This window comes from Balaenoptera physalus (genome assembly GCF_965194825.1).
Source record: "Balaenoptera physalus genome assembly, chromosome: 18".
Lineage (NCBI taxonomy): Eukaryota > Metazoa > Chordata > Mammalia > Artiodactyla > Balaenopteridae > Balaenoptera > Balaenoptera physalus.
Window position 1 is genome coordinate 11,231,619 of NC_138899.1, and position 18,395 is coordinate 11,250,013.

Here is an 18,395-nt window from a genome sequence, read left to right on the forward strand (position 1 = left end):
GACACCAAGTCCCAGATAATAGGGGAGAACTGGGAAGTAGAGAGAAAAGGATGTCCATCTTCTTTAGTTTGTTGTGAAGTTTGGGGGGCGGGGAATGCACATTAAGTGCTGGGCAGAGGAAAGGCAGCCATTTTTATAACCCAAACGGGGGTAAGGGTGGGTAGGCAGGTGAGGGGGGCCTGAGCAGTGGGATCGTGTCTAGGTCACTTCTCCCTCGAGCAAATCAATTAGCATATTTGTTGAACTTACTTGGGCCAGGGAAAATAACTTATAATATCCTATACTTGAAGTCATAGAGATTTCCAACATAATAAGTAAGAAGAAGCAGTGTTCTCTCCATTTAGAAAGGAAAGGGGCAGGACAATTTTTGTTCGCTATCTTCTAGTTATCTGGTGCCACTAAATAGTTATCTTCACTATCTCACCGCTCCCATCCCAACCTTTTCCTCCTCCAGTGTTCCACAAAGCAGGAAATGGGCACCGCTGCCCACCTGCTTCTCAGGCCAAAAACCTGGGAGGTAACCTAAATTTCTCTTTCCCTCACTCCCCACATACAGTCCTTCAACAAGCTGTGCTCGCTGGGCCGCTAAACTAGACTAAATCCTTTCAATACTTTCCATGTCTACAGCTACCCCCTAGTCCAAGCCAAAATCTTAGTTCTCTTGCACTAGTCCTTACTGCTATTAGCCTCTCATGTTCCACTCTTGACAACAGCGATCTCATAAAATCTTTATATCCCTCAATTCCACTCTTTTGCTTAACCCTGGCACCCCACAGTACTTATCACTACCTGGAATTAACGTGGTTATTTGTTTACTGTCTCACTCCCTGTTTACACGTAAACCCCATGGGAGTAAGGACCTCTTCTCTACAACCCCAAGCCTAGAGCAGCGTCTGGCACATAAAGGAAGGGCAAGTAACCGCAAAGCACTACAGGACTGGTACTGGCCGGACCCCATAAATTCTAGATCTGAATTTAGAATCTCGGACTTTCAGCGCCGAAGTAAACCTGAGGTTTTCCACACGCGTTTAACCGCCTCTATTCACAGAGGAAAGAAGGGGGACTGACTGCCCGCAGTCAAATGGCCACTCATTGAGACCGAGCCCGCTGCAGTGGGAATGTCTAAGGGCGGGTGGTCCCTAACCTTCTTCCTTCCAAACCAAGCCACCCCCCTCTATCTGCCGAGCTCAGCATCAGCAAAAACCCGGAGAAATGGAGTCTTCCTCAATAAAAATGGTCACCGGACTCCAGGCGCAATCCGGTCCGCCCATTGCGCGAATCGCGCGTGCGCACGGCCAACCAGCCGCACCTCGCCAGCTCCTACCCCGGCGACCTCTTCCCCGCTTCCGCCTCCAGAGTTCAGACACGTCATCCCGCAAGGCCGGGCCTAGTGGGAGGGGCCGCGGGGCGGGGCTCGGCCGCGGGGCGGAGCGAGCTCCTTACTTCCGGATCCGGCCTGGCCCCGGGTTCTCTCGGTTACCTGGCGCCGCTGTCTGCCAGGTATCCCGGAACTGGCGTGGGAAAATCGCCGCGCTTCTCAGGCCGCAAAATGGAATCCCTTCCTTGTGGGCGCTTTTACCCTGGGCGCTGCCACGCAGAAAGGCTGAGTGGGGATTCTAGTTCCAAACTAGGAAGAAATGAAGTTTTGCTTCCATCCTCCCCTTGACTGTGACGCTCCCTTTCTCCCAGTACTAATACTTATGACTCGGCTGTAAAACTTGAGGGATTGGATTTTCTCCTTTCCTCTGCTACAGGTAGCATTTGCCGGCTCCGATTTAAGGCTGTTAACAATCTGGCGTTTGTTTCTTCCACCCCTTTACGCCAAAGTTATTTGGACAGTGTGTTTTTCCGCATTTCCCACGTCTTCTGTGTCTTTACTCGCAAATGAAATATAGGATGCTCAGTTAAATTTTAATTTCAGATGAACAATGAATGATTTTTTAGTCTTTGTACGTCCCAAATATTCCATGGGACATGCATATATTTAATCTGGCAACCCTACTTCTGTGTCGCATTATAGGAAGGGCAGCTGTACTCTGCTCGTTGTGTGCCTGTAGTGATGTTTTTAGAAGATAAAAATCACCTCATTGCCATTCTATTTCTGATATAAAATTGTGATAGTCCAAGGGACAAGAAGTCAACCATTGTCCTCTTCCCTCCCATTCTAAACACTGAAACTTGCAAATAAAATTGGCCCTGAGGCTGTAAACACAACTCATGGTAGTTCAGAGCCAAGGTATCTTAAGTTTTAAGATGAAAAATGGTTCCAGGACAACATGATTTGTAGGCTAAAAGTAGGAGTTGTAACCAGAAGAGGGATTATTTGGCCAGCAGAACCTGGGAAAATGAAAGCCACTGAGGCAAACACTAAAGTATAAAGACTCCACATCTGCCGTGGTTGTAGCTCTGTGATGTAAATGGAGGTATTCTAATCATATAGCCAATTCGACTTGCTCTGAATTTATGTCCCAACCAACTTTCTGCTTACAATGTACTTGTCATGTAGTTTGATTACAGAGAGAGAATGTTTGCTGGATTCATGTAGCTGGTCTCCCCTGGAATTGTTGTTGTTTTAACAACTATATTGAGGTATAATTTATATACCATGTGATTCACTCACTTTAAGTATACAATTCAATGAGTTTTAGCAAATTGACTGAGTTACGCAGCCATCGCCATAATACGGTTTAGAACATCACCCCAAATAAGAGAACTTTTAACATTTATCCCCCTTTCCACATACAGCTCCAGGGACCACTAATCTACTTTTGGTCTCTATAAATGTGCTTTTTTCTGACTCCTCTGGGTTTCTTTAAAATTATTAATTATTTTATTTATCCATCATTTCAGTGTCTGTGGCTAGTATAAATTCACCCTAGAGATAGGTCTCTTTTTAGTGTCCTGACGAGTAAATAGTTGCAGGCTGTTGGATTATCCTGAGTTCCCCAATGTCAATGCCCTCCAACCAAAGAACACCAGGAACACACCAGGAACCACTTGACTAGTGGTTAGGTATGTCACTAGTCGACTTTATTGCTTGATACAGTGAGGGAGCATGCACACCATGGGGAACCATGGGGTGTCTCAGTAAGAGGGTGTTAGAAGGAGACTCATTATAGGATTTGGGGCTTGTGCTGCATGATCTGGGGGAGTGTTTAAAGAAGTGGAGCTTTGCTCTGGGTTGGATGCTGCCAGGAAGCAGTGGTAATTCTTAAGACTGGATATCTTAATAAGTCTTATCTAGAAGGAGGGCAGACTAGACTGAGGCTAAAGTTATAGAACTGGTAAAGAAACAGCAGGCATTACTCTTAGCCAGAGTAGGGGGATGTTTGGTCATTCTGTGGTTTGGACAATATTCAGGGTTTTGCCTGTTGTTTAGACATAATTACAGAGGGCTCCTGTTTTGTCTTGAACATGATCAGAGAGGCCTTGCTGATGTTCATGTTCTGTGAAATTGTTTATACTCAACAAGGCCTACCTGTGATTACCAGGCCAACTCCTCCTGTCAGGGGCTGCTTTGCACTTTTTCACCAAGATAATGCCATCTAGTGGGCACTTTGTCTGGATAAACTAGCCACCCATTCACTCCTCTGTGTCATTAGATATATTTGCCTTTTTCCTGAAACTTCTGTGAAAAACATTAGGCCATGGGGTAAACCCCAATCTCAAACTCAGATTGTGATAATTTTTATGGATTTTTAAATAGTTCACCTTCATCTCGTAAGTGAGGCAAGTGAACAATATTAGTGCTCTAGTTGTTTGCTTTCTTTCATGACCCTGCATCTTTTAAATGCAATTTAGCAATAGTTGCTATGCATATAACCAACAAAAGTTTCCTATCCAGTACATAAGAACTCTTATGAAAGACAACTAAGTAGAAAAATGGGCAAGAGATAAAACAGATACATCAGAAGAATAGATAGCGAATGGTCAACAAAAATGAAAACATGTGCAACCTCATTAATCATGAGGAAATTGTAAATTAAACCCCAATGAGATACAGCTACACCCACAGCAGAAGAGCTAAAATTTTAAAACCGACAATATCAAGTGTTGGCAGGGTTGTGGAACAACTGAAATGCACATCCACTGCCAGTGGGCATGCAAATTGGTGGAAAGTTGTTTTGCACACATATTCTATAACCCAGAAATTTCACTCCTAGATCTAAATGCCTGTTTACATTTACCAAAAGATGTGTTCACCAAGATAGAACTCTAATGTCCATCTACAGTAGAATGGATAAACACATTGTAGTATAGTTCTACCGTAGAATACTACACAGCAATGAAGACAAATCACTGTTAAACACAACAAGGTGTTTTAATGTCAGAAACATATTAAGTAAAAGAAAGACAATGAGAATACTTGTATGATTCCATTTATATAAAGTTCAAAAACAGGTAAAACTAATCTATGATGCTAGAAGTCAGGGTGGTGGTTACCTTTTGGGATCTATAAAGAGGTAGTGATTAGATAGGCATGTGGTAGGGCTGCTGCAGTGCTGGTAACGTTCTATAGCCTCACCTGGGTGGTGGTTACCTGGGTGCAGTCACCTTGTAATAGTTCATAGAGCTACACACTTATGATCTGTGCACTTTTCTGTATGTTATACTTGAAAAAAAGCTTATTAAAAGATATAATTATTGTGGGCTTCCCTGGTGGCAGTGATTAAGAATCCACCTGCCAATACAGGGGACACGGGTTTGATCCCTGGTCCGGGAAGATCCCACATGCCGCAGAACAACTAAGCCTGCACGCCACAACTACTGAGCCTGCACTCTAGGGCCCGCGAGCCACCACTGCTGAGCCTGCGTGCCACAACTACTGAAGCCGCGAACCTAGAGCCCGTGCTCTGCAACAAGAGAAGCCATCGCAATGAGAAGCCTGCACACCTCAGTGAAGAGTAGCCCCCGCTCGCCACAACGAGAGAAAGCCCATGTGCAGCAACAAAGACCCAACACGGCAAAAAAAAAAAAAAAAAATCATTATTGTGTGCTCGCTTCAGCAGCACATATACTAAAATTGGAAGATATCATTATTGTGAATAATATCATTATTGTGAATAATATTGTGAAAAAGTTGGTAATCATTGAAGTTGGGTGTTGGGCACAGGAGGGTACCCTTCTCTCTATTTTATGCATTTCAAATTTTCCATGATAAAAAGTTAAATATATATGTATACATATACATATGTTTCTGTGTATGTATATTTGTGTACCTATATATGTATGTGTATATATTTATTTGTAAATGTTTGAGTTGCTCCTTGACTTGACAATCTCTTCAAAAGTGAGTAAGATTTTCCAGAAACCATAGCAATATGAGAAGAGCCATGTAATTCTTTTATACGGTGTTGGATTTGGAAATTGGCATTAAAGAAGTTCAGCATATTTAGACAGTATTAACCAATGAAAGCAATATATCTAATATGTGAAACAACCTGAGTGAACATTTTTATACACGTATTAATGGAAATATGTTGAATATATATTATATGTATATTATAGATAAACATATAAATGAAGAGAACAGGAGACAATACGACAATGTCTTTTACTACAGGTCAAATCCTATTAAAATGAACTTTGGCAAGGATTACAAATTTTTTGTTTCATCGGAATGTTTTAAATATGCTAGAAATAAATGAGATTTGAATGTCATTTGTGAATTGTGTTTGAGAGAAATAAATACATCATTCTGTTCATTTTGCTTTGGACTCCTGACTAATGATTGATTTGAAACTTCTGAGTATCACTAGGTATAGTTCCCTAAAATAAAATGTTGGACAAAGTTTTCAGAAAAAATGTCCAGAAAGGGAAATAAAGAGAAAGGGTGCAGGAAACAGGACATGATTGCCCAACAAACCATATGAGGCCTGTCACCATGATTATTCTTAAGTAGCTGCTGAATGATCCAAAATATACAAGTTCCCCCACAAGAAAAATATTTGAGTAACTTGGGGTTAGAATGTTTACTGAAAATAAAATGTGGACTGAGGGAGTTGGGGAGTGTGGATTGAAGGGTAACTGTATAAAAACAATTCAATGGAGTCACAGTGTGATCATGTTTTCTTGAGCACTAACTTTAGAACATAATACCCATGTGGGATGAACCTCACTATTGAATCTTGTTGAACCACCACAACTACCAATAACCACTTGTTTAAACATTTTAGAAGACTGATACAAAACAGAAAAAGCCTGTAGGCAGACAGGAACACTTTAACATCCTCCCCTTTTTCCTCCCCATACCTACTGACACAAGAGGGAAATGGTTTTAATGACCAGCCATCTGCCCAGGGACTTTTCTCCTATTCCTGAGAGGTTCTTAATGTCATGGAGCATAAGAATTACCATATAAGGTAGAAGGCAATACTCCATTCTGAACTTTGAGACCTACTTAAAGGACTTTTAAAGGCACTTTCAGCCTTATACAATTTTTGCCAATTGTGCTGACTTTAGAACCCAACACGCAATTCAGCCATGTTCCATGCAGTTTTGACTCTTAGCTAGGGTTGCAGGTAAAATACAGGGTGCCCAGTTACCTTTACACTTCAGATAATTTTTAGTATAAGTACATATGTCCCATGTCTATCTGGAGCATATTTATTTAAAAAGTATTTGTTGTTTGTTTTTATTTGCCAAATCCAGCGACCCTAACACTGATGGATCTTTGATTTACAAGGATCTGAACAAGGACTCTAAAGGGGCCTGCACAATTAAGATACATTGAAATAAAACCGGGGGAAAACATTTGCAATAAAATATAGTTATTATAGAATAATAAGAAAAAGATGAACTACCCCTATATAAAAGTATACATGAAGAGACGCTTCACACACACACACAAAGATATACAAACAGCAAAAAGCATTTAAATAAATATTCAGCATTATTTGTAATGAAAGAATAACATATTAGAAAAAAGACATACTTTTTTTTTAAGCTACCAAGGAAGCAAAGTTAAAAAGCAATGGTAGTGCCCCATGTGATTTCATATCTGATCATGAGACTTAAATATCCTTTTTGGAGGACAGTTTGCATTGTGTATTTTTTTAAAGCCTTTAAAATGTATATAATATGAAAGAACAATTCTGCTTCTCAGGATCTGTCCTAGAGAAATACTTAGAATGTGAAAAGATTTAGCTCTAAGTATGTTCACCAGTGTAATGTTTTTAAAAGTAAAAAATTTAAAAACAACCTAAATGTTCAACAAAAGAGTTTGTTAAATAAATTACAGTAGTACACCCATGCAAGGGAATACCCTACAGCCATAAAAGTTACATTGAGAAGAAGTAATAACATGGAATGATGTTTAAGATACATTGTTAAATGAAAAAAGCATATTATAAAACAGCATGCACCTTCTGATTTCAGTTTTGTTTTTAGAAAATATATACACACTGTTAACAGAATGAAAAGACAGACTATCGACTGGGAGAAAATATTTATAAATCACCTGGCCAACAAAGGACTTGATTTCAATATAAAGAACTTTCCAAACTCAACAGGAAGAAAACAAACAACCCAATTAAAAAATGATGAAAGGCTTGAACAGACACTATCAAAGAGGGTGTGTGGCTTGCAAATAAGCACATGCGTTCAACGTCAGTATCCAATAGGAAAATGCAAATTAAAACCATGGTGAGGGCTTCCCTGGTGGCGCAGTGGTTGAGAATCTGCCTGCCAATGCAGGGGACATGGGTTCGAGCCCTGGTCTGGGAAGATCCCACATGCCGCGAGCGACTGGGCCCATGAGCCACAATTACTGAGCCTGCGCGTCTGGAGCCTGTGCTCCGCAACAAGAGAGGCCGCGATGGTGAGAGGCCAGCGCACCACGGTGAAGAGTGGCCCCCGCTTGCCGCAGCTGGAGAAAGCCCTCGCACAGAAACGAAGACCCAACACAGCCATAAATAAATAAATAAATTAAATTTAAAAAAATAAATAAATAAAATAAAACCATGGTGAGATACCACTATGCACCTATCAGAATGGCTAAAATTAAATGCACTGGTAATACCAACTGTTGACAAGGGTGTAGAACATCTGGAAACCTCATATATTGCTGTTGGGAATGCAAAATGATACAGCCACTATGGAAAACAGTTTGGCAGTTTCTTACAAAGTAAACATACACTTACCATATGACTCAGGAATCCCACTCCTAGGTGTTTAAAGTCTAGAGAAATGAAAACTTTTGTTCACACAAAAATTTGTACACAAATATCTATAACAGCTCTATTCACAATCACCAGAATTAGAAACAACCAAATGTCTTTCAATCTGTAAATACATAAACAAACCATGGTACATTCGTACAACGGAATACTACTTAGGAATAAAAAGTAATGCGCTGTTGATACATACGACACCTTGGATAGATCTTATACACACTGAGTGAAAGAAGCCAGTCTCAAAAGGTTACAGACTCTATGATTCCATTCATATGACATTTCCCAAAACCCAAAGCTATAGTGACAGACAAGTGCTTGCTAGTTCCAGGGATTAGGGGTGAGGGAAGGTATGACTACAAAGGGATAATGAGGGAATTTGGGGAGTGATAATATTGTGTACCCTGATTTTGGTGGGGGTAACACAATATATGCATGTGTTAAAACACATAGAAATAGGTGTTCAAAAATGGGGAAAAAATCGCTTATATGTAGAATCTAAAAAAGTGGAACAAGTGAACTTTTTTACAAAACAGAAATAGCCACAGATGTAGAAAACAAACTTATGTTTCCCAAGGGTGTAAGGGGTGGGGAGGGATAAATTGGGAGACTGGGACTGACATATACACAGTACTATATATAAGAGAGATAACTAATAAAAACCTACTGTATAGCACAGGGAACTCCACTTAATACTCTGTAATCACCTATACGGGAAAAGAATCTAAAAAAGAGTGACTATATGAATATGTATAACTGATTCACTTTGCTGTACAGCAGAAACTAGTACAGCATTGTAAATCAACTATACTCCAGTCAAAATTAAATAACTAAATAAAAATGGAGAAAAATATATAAACAGAAAAAAAAGAATGGAAGGACACACATGAAAATTCTTAGAGTGGGTTATTTCTATGCAGTCAGATGCAGGTGATTTCCTCCCTCTCAGTTCTGCAGTATTTCCATTTTTAAAAATAATGAACATATGTTTCATCTGTAAAAATATTTTATATAGACAGGTTATACGTATTTAAACACATAAATATATATATATTATATATATTTCCATATATAAGTAGAAAGATTTTTTTTATAGGAAAACTTGAGTGATACCTGCCATTATTTCTTTTTGGTTCAGCCTTTTGTGGGCAAAGAAACTTCACCGTGCTATTGGAGAAATATCTTTTAGATGAGATGTTTCTTTCACTTATGAAAGCACTGGCAGTGCTCTCATCTTCCCATAAATCTTGTGCTCTGCCCTGGGCCATAGCACAGTGTCCTGGCCTCTGCTGCACCATTAGGTTTGTCATTAGCATCCGTTAACCAACAACTTCGACTTTGTGGTATGAGGCCAGAATTCCTTCCGAAATGGAAAAATGTTGGTGTGATGATGCGATCATAGACTAAGTACTGTATTTGTTTCCCTTTCACATCATTCTAGTGTGTCTTACAAATGGATCACAGTTCTTATCAAGAATTAAGCATTAGGAAGCTGCCAGGCATTGCAATAGCACTTGGCTTATTTGATTTTGCTCTACAAAAGTAACCAAGTTATGCTAGGTGAAGTTTTTATTTTTTATTTATTTTATTTTTTTATTTTTTAAAGTTTAGCTTTTTTTTTAAACTTTGGGTTTATTTATTTATTTATTTATTTATTTATTTATTTATTTATTTTTGGCTGTGTTGGGTCTTCGTTTCTGTGCGAGGGCTTTCTCTAGTTGTGGCAAGCGGGGGCCCCTCTTCATCGCGGTGCACGGGCCTCTCACTATCGCGGCCTCTCTTGTTGCGGAGCACAGGCTCCAGACGCACAGGCTCAGTAATTGTGGCTCACGGGCCTAGTTGCTCTGCGGCATGTGGGATCTTCCCAGACCAGGGCTCGAACCCGTGTCCCCTGCATTAGCAGGCAGATTCTCAACCACTGCGCCACCAGGGAAGCCCTAGGTGAAGTTTTTAAATGGCTTTATCCAAAATCTAGAGAGGAGAACTTAAACCAAGTGCATGAGGCCTCCTTAGTCATTACTTACCTCATCCAGGACAGAAGCCCGAGATTCTGACTGCAGACTGAGCAGCAGACCCCTACAGGGCTGTGGCAATCAACACTCTAACCACTCCTTGAGGGATCCCAGCCTCCCTCATCTATTCCGACCATGGCCACCAGCAGGAAGTGAGGCCACAGGCATCCCACAGGCCAACTTGTTTCTCAAAAATCCACAGCTGTTATCGGACACTGAGCCTCTGTTTGACAGCTTGACCGTGAGCAATTGGCTGTCTTGAGAGCTATACCACGCAGGGCAAGGATATTCCAAAAGGCTAGGACAGGCAGGTTATAACTTTTTAGGGGTTTGGTCTTGATTCCCATTAACAGTTCTAGAACTCAAACCAGGACCAAAAATTCTGTATATTTCCACTGCTACTCAAACATATAGGTACATGCATAGAAAATGATCTGGAAGTAACAATAGTAGGCTTGAGGGGGGTGGGGGGACTTTAACTTTGTCTGTAACTGTCGAAGTTTTTACAACTTATATTATCTATGTAATTTAAAGTAATTTAAGTCCTAGAATTCTTCTGGGGCGGGTGGGGTGGAGAAAGATGGATAAATTCACCACTCTGTCATTTTATAAGAGCAGTTGTTCTGAAGGAGTTAAGGACAGGAGAATTTGAGAGAAGTGAGGGTCTTGCATTCTCTCCTTAACTATGGAAATCTGGAAGCAAACACAGCACCTGAAGAAGGAATTAGGCTCTGAGTAACTCTGAATGGGGAAGGTAGCTTCGTAGTTGGGGAAAGAAGCTTCGAGAAATGGGGTTTGACGGTCTACTGATCCAACAGTTCTCACATTGGATTATTTCTGTTCTAACTGCTGAGTGAATGAGAAGTGGAAAAAGATCCAGAACAAAGAGTGACCACGTGACTGAAGGAAAGAGATGACATCTGGAAGGGTGGACATACACTGCACAGTCCATGGAGGGAGGAAGGCAAGCTGGGGACGAGGGGCAGGGGATAAGTGCCGAACCGTCCACCACCATATTTTCTTGCTAGTTGCATTGGCATAAATATTGTTCATTTTGCAGATTCAAGATCTTTCAGGTTGCAAGGAAGAGGGGCACATTCAATGGTAACTCAGGTAATAGGGAATGCACCATGTACATTTCATGCAAACACCCTGAGAGCCAGGTGAGACCTTTAAGAAAGAACTTCACGGAATCTGTGTGCCAGCCTGAGAGGAAGGTGGCAGCATTTTACTGGTAGAAAGTGAAAAGAAAGGGCACCGTCAGGCTTTCACTGACTCCCCACTGAGGGGGGATTTCAAAGGTTCGTGTCCTTGAAGAGCTCACTGTTTAGTGAGGAAGCCAACGACGGTAATTCAGTGGACAGATTCCGTAAAGGAGTGCAAAGTGAGGAGGGAACGGAGGGGAGATTGTGACAAAATTATCTGGGCAAGTTTTCTGAGGATTTGCTAACTGGGTTGGTGCGTGCAGGATAAGTGTGACTGAGGGGCGCTGAGGATTCAGCCCCAGTAGGACCAGAACCAGGACCACCAGGATCAAAGATTCAGACCTGGTAGCAGAGAGGGTTGTAGAGGTTCAGCATAACAAAGAATAGCCTGAGGTCTGCTTAGAGGAACATCGTAAGAGGTACTGTGTATGAAGTTAATAACTCCCACAGAACAGGCTTCCCTGGTGGCACAGTGGTTGAGAATCCGCCTACTAATGCGGGGGACACGGGTTTGAGCCCTGGTCCGGGAAGATCTCACATGCTGTGGAGCAACTAAGCCCGTGCGCCACAACTACTGAGCCTGCACTCTAGAGCCCGTGAGCCACAACTACTGAGCCCATGTGCCACAACTACTGAAGCCTGCGCTCCTAGAGCCCGTGCTCCGCAACAAGAGAAGCCACCGCAGTGAGAAGCCCGCGCACTGCAACGAAGAGTAGCCCCAGCTCGCCGCAACTAGAGAAAGCCCGCACGCAGCAACAAAGACCTAACACAGCCAAAAAAAAAAACTTTAAAAATAACTCCCACAGAAGAGACTGAATTAAGAATCAATCTCACAAGAAAGCTGAAGAGTTGAGTCACAGTTTAGCATTTTGAGAAGCTCGCTTCTGAACTGGTTCAAAGGTGCTAACAGCAGACAGGCAGCGGGGGGCTTCTTTCTTTTCTCCTTCCTTCCCTCCTTCCCTCCCTCCCTCCATTCCTCCCTTCTTTCCTTCCTTGCTTCCTTCTTTCCATCATTAAGGAATTCTTTTTCAGGAGAATCAAGAATGAGAATATTTCATGACCTGTTATTAGGAAATTGCAGTCAGTGATTCAGTGCAGGAGAATGAGGTACTATGTTAAGCTAAAGGCAATAGAAGTTCACAGAAGTAACAGGGGCAAATGTTCCACCAGGGAGAAAGCAAGTCACTAAAATAAAATACCATAGCTATTAAATACATCCCACTTGTAAGTATTCAGAATTTCCAAGTAAGAAAATTAGACTCCTTGATGATGCCCTTAAATTCTATTATTTTTATTCTGGGTACAATCTGACATGTCTAATAAGAAAAAAGTAATGGAATAATTAATATGCTCCTATTTTTTATACATATAATTGCATTTTTCGCTTTATTAAATCTTAAGATATTATTGTTAAAGACATTACTAAAATTACATGTGTATACTCAGTGTCTCTCAGAAAACAGAGTTCCAAGAATAATGGTGGGTCATTCTATATTTGAAGAAAAACATCTGTTTTTAGAGAAAACTTTCTTCCCTAATGCATTTATTCATTTAGTTCATTTGTTCTTTCCAGTTCTTTGCATGATTCTCTTTAGTAATACAGTGAAGGCAATTTACCCAAAGATTAATATTTTCTTGCTAGTTGCAGTGGCATAAATATTGTTCATTTTGCAGATTCAAGATCTTTCAGGTTGCCAGGAACAAGGGCACACTCAGAGTAGCTCGAGTGCTAGGGAATGCACAATTAGGATGAGGGAAATGTCTCAATATCAAAGCCAGTAGGTTTCAAAGGAAATCAAAGCAGTACAAAAATCATTTGAAAGGAGCTCAGAAGACACGGAAGTTGAGAGTCTGTTGTCCCCTAGATTAGGGCACTGTCCCCATGAATACTCATCAGCGTCTCCTCATCCATTGCTCCCGTCACTATTGATCAGTCAACTCATTGAGCCTTGTCATTCTAACTCCCTTGAGAGGACTGAACTGATTTAGCCGTCGCTGTCCAGTAGAGGGCTCTTGTGGTAGTCAGAGTTCTTGGTTGCATGTAATAAACTGCGTCATTTTCTAGGGCTGCCCTAGCAAAGTACTACAATCTAGGTGGCTTAAGTAACAGAAATGCATTATCTCACAGTTCTGGAAACTAGAAGTCTGAGATCAAGGTATCGTCAGGGGTGGTTCCTTCTGAGGGCTGCCAGGGAAGGATCTAGTCCAAGCCTCTCTCCTTGTCTTGTAGATGGCCATATTCATGTTCACATGGCACTCTTCTTATATGTGCCTGTGACTGAATTTCCCCCTTTTATAAAGACACCAGTCCTAATGGATTAGAGCCCACCCTAATGACCTCATCTTAACTAATTACATCTGCAGTGATCTTATTTCCAAATAAAGTCACATTCTGAGGTACTGGAGCCTAGGGCTTCAAAATATGAATTTTGGGTGGACACAGTTCAACTGATAACACAAATCCAGATCAAAACAGTTTAAGTTAAAAGGGGATATTACTGCAGATCTTCAGGAAGGACAGGGGCTCAGGAACAGTGGAAACCAGAGCCTGGAGGACCACCTTGACTCTGGTCTTTACTTCTTTGTAACAGCTTCGTTTACTTCTCTTTCATACAGTTTACATCCACAGGGCGGGGGATGTGATGATTGACAGCTCCAGAGATCCACATTTCCATCATCAGAGAAGAGATGAATAATAGATTCTCTGGCTGCAAATTAAAACATTTCAGGATAAGGGCTGTGTTGTTCTGATGTGGTTTCAGAGCCCACCCCTAGACTAACTGCCGTGGTCACAGTTCTTTCCAAACATGTGCCACATGGTCAGAAGGAATGTTTCTCAGAAGAAGGAGGATATTTTTCTTGGTGGAATAAACAAAAGATACCTATTACCTTGTCCCTGGTGGGTAGAGTTCTCACAAAAGACCATCTCCAAAACTGCTTCCTGCCATTGGACCAGGTCCCTAATAATCATCTAATCAGTGTGGCTATGGTCATGGTGCGCTGTGAAACCACCTGGTACCAAGCATGGCATCCTACATACAGGGATCTCTTTAGTAGGGATATATGGACAATGTAAGCTTTTTTTGTTTTTTTGGCTGCGCCGGGTTCTAGTTGCGGTACGCAGGATCTTTGCTGTCACGTGCAGGATTTTTAGTTGCAGCATGCGAACTCTTAGTTGCAGCATGTGGGATCTAGTTCCCTGACCAGGGATCGAACCTGGGCCCCCTGCATTGGAAGCATGGTGTCTTAGCCACTGGACCACGAGGGAAGTCCCAAGGCAAGCATTCTAAGATATCTCAAAATTGCACAATGTAGCAAGAAAGCCCATCATATAGATGAATTTTATAAAGCCAGTTTATAATAAATTGTTTTCTTATATATTTGCGCTCTCTACTTAAAGTCAAATGCAGAGGAAAATATCCTAGTTAATTGAGCACTGCACATGTAAAATTCTCCGGTTCATTCAGGTTTTACCATGTTTTACTTATTCTGAAGTGTTCTGGTGACTAGAGATCATGTGTCAGGTAAAAGAAAAACCGAACACTACATTTCCAGAAAACTTCTGTCCACACAAAAACCTGCACACAAATGTCTACAGCAGCTTTAGTCACAGTTACCAAAACTTGGAAGCAGCCAAAATATCCTACAACGGGTGAAAGGATAAACAAACTGTGGTCCACCCAGACAATGTAATATCATTTGGTACTAAAACGAAATGAGCTGTCAGGCCATGAAAGGACATGGAGGGACCTCAAATGTGTATTGCTAAGTGAAGGATGCCAGTCTGAAAAGGTTGCATACTGTGTGTTCTAGCTATATGACACAGTGGAAAAGGCAAAACTATGGAGATAGTAAAAAGATGAGTGACGTGAAAGATAAACAAAGCCTGATGCTAGTTCAAGTGATAAGGATTTTGGTCAGTTGCAAAAGGGAAAAGAACCCAGCGTGGACTGAATTCAACCTTGATCCGTGCTGAGGTGACTGGGTGTTTAAAGGGAGAATGAAGGTGGGGGGAGGGGGAAGCGGGGACTTGAGAAGAGTCAGGGAAGTGAACAATTACAAAAGGTGGGAAATGGGGTGGGTCCACGTGAAACCATCTGGGTTTGCTAAGTTAGGCTCCTTCCCTCCCACAGAGGCTGGGAGAAGGGACCCCTATCTTCAGGCGCTGGCTGGCACAGTCACTGCTTTGGGCAGCCTTGAGTTTTCTCAGGCAGGCACTTTAAGGGGGGAGGGGGGGTTAGGGTCATCCCAGGGATACGAACTTGAGATGTTAGAAACCATGCTAGTGTTTGACCAAGTCTTCATGGGCCAAGGTTGAGGCCTGGTGGAGAAGACGGCTCAGAGGAGCCTGGGTAGAATTTGGAGAGAATTACTGTCAGTGGTTACCAGAAGTTTGGTGGAGCACAGGGGACTTCAGGGGTAGTGAAATTATTCTGCATAATACTATCATGGTGGATACATGTCATTATACTTTGTCAAAACCCACAGAATGTACAACACCAAGAGTGAAACTTGGGGCTTCCCTGGTGGCACAGTGGTTAAAAATCCACCTGCCGGACTTCCCTAGTGGCGCAGTGGTTAAGAATCCACCTGGCAACACAGGGGACACGGATTCGATCCCTGGTCCGGGAAGATCCCACATGCCGCGGAGCAACTAAGCCCGTGAGCCACAATTACTGAGCCTTTGTGCCACAACTACTGAAGCCTGCGCACCTAGAGCCCGTGCTCCGCAACAAGAGAAGCCACTGTAATGAGAAGCCCGCACACCGCAACGAAAAGTAGCCCCCACTCGCCATAACTAGAGAAAGCCTGCGGGCAGCAACAAAGACCCAAGGCAGCCAAAAATAAAGAAAAAAAAAAAAGAATCCTCCTGCCAATGCAGGGACACGGGTTTGAGCCCTGGTCTGGGAATTTCCCACATGCCGTGGAGCAACTAAGCCTGCAAGCCACAACTACTGAGCCTGCGCTCTAGAGCCCGCGAGCCACAACTACTGAGCCCATGTGCCACAACTACTGAAGCCTGCGTTCCTAGAGCTGATGCTCCACAACAAGAGAAGCCATCGCAATGAGAAGCCCACGCGCTGCAAGGAAGAGTAGCCCCCGCTCGCCGCAACTAGAGAAAGCCCGCGTGCAGCAATGAAGACCCAACACAGCCAAAAATAAAATTAATTAATTAATTACACACACAAAAAAGAGTGAACCCTAGTGTAAAGTACAGACTTTTGTTAATAATAATGTATCGACATCTGCTCATCCATTGTAACAAGTATGGCACATTAATGCAGGATGTTAATAATAGGGAAAATATGTATGGTGAAGAGGGGGGTATATGTGGACTCTGTATTTTCTGCTAATTTTTTTCTGTAAAACTAAAACTGCCCTAAAATAGTCTATTTGTTTTAAAATGGAATTTTCAGCTTTTTTCATTATGTTTGAGTGGAATCATTAAATTTGAAGTGAATAACGCTAGTTGTTATTTTAATATAATATGTTACAGACTTGAAGATAACTTTAGCATGCTATGTGTAAAGGAAAAGTTACGATTGAAAAGTTGATTGCTTCAAAAGTATTGCATAATGTTAAAAATGTTTAAAATAAAAGGTAGCTTCCTACTCCACCCAGGTGACTTCTCTTAGGAGTTTGAAATCTCCCCGCAACTACCCTCATTATTTTGGTCCTCACAAAATCTTTTTTTGTGTGTGACAGCAGGGAAGCTGTTATAGTTCCTGCTCTGAGTCAGTGAGACAGTTTTCAGAGTTTGGTTTCCATGAGAAAACACCTATTCAGTGCCTGGCACAGAGGTCCTAAAGAAATAATATTTTCCCTCTCTATTGGAAAAGGTACCTCTTTATTTGGAAAAGGTACCTCTTTTTATTGGAAAAGGTACCTCTTTATTTGAGGTAAAGCATTTTAAAACATGCTCAAACAAAAAGACTGAGGCTCTAAAAGAAAAAAGTTTTTCCAAAAACTGAGACAGAATGCTGAGGAGCTGGGAGACTTCCTTCTTTATTTCCAGGGACTACTAACTTTATTAAGGCATTAGCACACCCAGTCCCAGGAAGGCATAGCCTTTTGATTGAAAATACCCAGTATTTGGTGAACATCGAGAAGGGCGCCCTATTTGGGTAATGACTCAGATTAGATATCCAGCTGTCAGTAATTGTAGCGTTTGCTTGGTTTTATGAAATCTTTTATTGACTTAGGCATTCTGGTTCGGGTTTTGTTTTTTCCTTCTCCACCTGTTTGTGGATAGATTTTTATGAGTGCTGTGGAATTCCTTATTTTACACATTTACTTACATTTCATGCTAGATATTTGATGAAGGAAATTGAGCCTTTCTTTCTATTGCCTTATGAGCAGGAGATCCTGGGGTAAACATTGCTGTGTGGCAAACCAGGACCAGTAGGAGTACTACGGAAACAAGCTTTGAAAAGAGAGGTAATTACCTAAAATTAGATCAAGCGAAAACTGCTCTATTAGGTAAATCCTGTTGCTAAATTGCTTACAGCAAGCGAAGCATGGGATAATACTGTGTTGGATGAAAAAAAAATTTTTTTTAAGCCTTAGCAACAGGAAAATGTGTCAAATACCTAGTGTTATCAAGTTCTCTCTTACTTTTCTTTCTTACTTTTCCAACTTGAAAGAAGACATGGGGAATTATATATAGACAACCGATTCAGGGCATGGGGGTGGGTGACCCTGTTTTAAAAAATGTTTGAAAATAAGCAAGTTAGTCACTTTGAGATCAAGTGATATTGCTGAGAAATTAGTGATCTTTTTCTAGAACTTAATGGACAGACTGTTTTCAAAACTAACCATTTGTTCTAGTTGCCCTACTTTCATTAGGGCATTATGAAAGGCTTTGAGGCATCATGGGGATTGAACTTCCTCAAGAAAAGGGCCATAACACAAGTAAGGGACCGGAGAACTGGGTATCTTGGCAAAGTTGCAATTACAGCTGTTTGTGATTTCTACAGGAGTTCCTTCTCCAGGGCTATGAATTCAGC

At 41.5% G+C, this 18,395-nt stretch overlaps 1 protein-coding gene and 1 long non-coding RNA gene across 2 annotated transcripts in view; one reads left to right on the forward strand and one right to left on the reverse strand.

Moving 5' to 3' along the window:
- Positions 1-12,565, forward strand: part of LOC309647423 — a 290,446-nt gene extending 277,881 nt beyond the window's left edge. The window contains exon 2 of the long non-coding RNA XR_014256041.1: positions 12,004-12,565. This is a non-coding gene — a long non-coding RNA (uncharacterized lncRNA). The remainder of the gene's footprint in view (positions 1-12,003) is intronic.
- A 1,499-nt stretch (positions 12,566-14,064) lies between these two features.
- The window catches only part of LOC309647392 (uncharacterized protein), a 64,320-nt gene continuing 59,989 nt past the window's right edge, over positions 14,065-18,395 (reverse strand). The window contains exon 8 of the mRNA XM_082434731.1: positions 14,065-14,096. The gene's annotated coding sequence lies outside the window, so the exon portion shown is untranslated. The remainder of the gene's footprint in view (positions 14,097-18,395) is intronic.